Source organism: Penaeus vannamei, chromosome 8, assembly GCF_042767895.1.
Source record: "Penaeus vannamei isolate JL-2024 chromosome 8, ASM4276789v1, whole genome shotgun sequence".
Lineage (NCBI taxonomy): Eukaryota > Metazoa > Arthropoda > Malacostraca > Decapoda > Penaeidae > Penaeus > Penaeus vannamei.
Genome location: NC_091556.1, coordinates 99603 through 102102, shown reverse-complemented (window position 1 = coordinate 102102; position 2500 = coordinate 99603).

Here is a 2500-nt window from a genome sequence, read left to right as displayed (position 1 = left end):
ACCGGGACGAAGGGCACTGCCAAAGGGGAGGGTTGGGTCCTCTCAACCCCCTTGTAAACATTGTCTTTACCTCAGTATGCATGGCATGATAAAGCTGAAACTTAGGAGCACCAAGTGGACTTTATGCCTTACCCAACTTGTATTTTTGTTATTCCAGAGAATCCAAAAACCAAGGTATCCTGCGAACCTAAAAACCCAAACCTAACCTTTTCTTCCTTCTATATATTCCCTAGACAAGGGGGTGCAAGATTCCCTTGTTCCTCTCCTTTATTGACACTTCGTCTCAACTTATAGAAAACAAGACGTTAAGAACTCTGGCTGCGTGATGGTGTTCAGGCTACAGCAGCTCTACCTGTGCTGTTTATGATTATTTGTTATGCTCTTTAAGATGTGTCCATTTCCCTCTCTGTTGCTCTTGGTAACAATCTCTCTTTTCCATCCTTTGCGATGTTATAGATTATGTGTGAATCATTATTTGTACTGATGATTGCAGCTTTTAATATTCTACAAGAATATCATCTTCAATTTGCCCCAGCTTAATGCATATACCATAAGGATTAAACCCACATGGTTCTATAACATTTAAGTCAGCCATCATCATCCATGTGTATCCTGGTGTATTTGAACTAGGACTAGATAATTTGATAAGATATCTTTTGATTGTCATTTATTCTTAAATTACAAAATTGACAGGTGGGGCCGCCCTGGACTCTGCCTGCCCACTGCTGTGTCGGATCTTGATACCCGATACAGCGTCACACTGGTGGGACACCCGGCAATGTTTATTTTTTCGGGTGTCTCGTATGTGGGATACCCGTTGTTAGTGGGTTAATGTATATCCTGTAATGCAATCAATAGAGCAATTATACATGTCTTCAAAATACTAATACGAATATAGAATATCCTTGAAAGTCAATATAGGGAGTGGTTCACATTCTAAATGATTCTGATATGTTTTTGTTGGAAATTCAGATTTAAATGTGTTATTTTTTGTCTAAAGGAGCTGTTGAGGGGATCTGATGACCATTTCCACTGAATCGTGATTTAGTCCCATCAGCAGGGGAGGGCATGAAGTATATTGGTGAAATTACGTAGTAAAACAGGTTGAAATAGATTAAACCCGCCATCTTATACATCGTAAGAAATAGAGTAAGGAACAACTTAGTTTAAGCTGCAGCAGCCTCATGTTTATCGGTAAATGATGAAAATGTCTGCTGCATATCGCCACTCACAGACCAAGTCCAGAACACCCTTGCACAGCCAGAGTATTTAATGTCATTTTTTATAATTTGGCACAAACTGCTAATTAATAGGGGGTACAAAGGGTGTTGCCTCTCTGTCTAGGGGATAAATAGAAGGTAGGAAAGGTTAGAGTAGGTGTTTGGGTTCGCAAGATACCCTAGTTTTGGTACTTCAAGTCTCTGGAGGGTGAGTTGCTTTCAGTAACAATTATCTAGAATTGATATGGGTAATTCTTTCCAATACCATTTCACTCACCAGAGACCAAATCCCAAACTCCTTTTCACATTTTTTTTCCAACAATTTTATTACCCCACAATAAACACTGTTTTCACCTCTGCATGCATGGCAAGATAGTGCTCAAATTCAGGAACACTGAATGGACTTACTGACACTTTAGACACACCTGCCATCATCAGAAGTCTAGGGGGGGAGGGGGTTGTTAGAATATGGCCTAACCCTAAACCCTACCTAACTGGACTATGTATGTACAATATCCTCTTGCCATTTAATCCATGGACCCCCATGGTCATGTGCCTACCTATTTGATATTTACAGAATATACTCTAGCCGTATAAGAATTTGCTCTTGGAAGACTATGTACTTTAGTATGGCAAAAACGCAAGCATTTTTAAGTGCTGTTGCTTGTCTGAATTTCATAGTCTGTAATCCCTTCTTTTGACATTTGAAGCACTTAGCAGACTCAGATATCAAACTGTAATGGTTACTGATGTCTATTCCATCATACCCACCATCTTGTCTTAAGAATGACAGAATTGACACAGCACTAAGAAAATGAAATCTTTGTTGCCTGCATTTGTCAAGGAATGGAGTCTTCTGCCTGTCAAAAATCTTAGTCATAAATAAGCATAAGCACAAATTATTTTTGAAAACTATGAATCTATTTTAAAACAAACAAAAGTAGAATCATAACATTAAAAGGACAGTTAAAAACATGAATATGGAAAAGCAGTCTTTGATCATTTCCAAATAATCCTCTTTACAAGCATGTGGTAATACATGAACTACCTGATATCTCAATGATGACTTATGGGGTTTGTGTTGTATGTATCTTCACAAAGAAAAACAAGATGAGGGTCCTCAAAAATGGTTGATCTTCTTTATTCACTTATGTATAGCACCTTTAGGAAGCATTTGAATGAATGTTGCCAAAGAACTCCTCTTGGTTTGTATTGTTCTACCATTTCATTTCATTAGCCAACTCATTATTTGTTTGACAACTGGGACTTCCCAGACAATA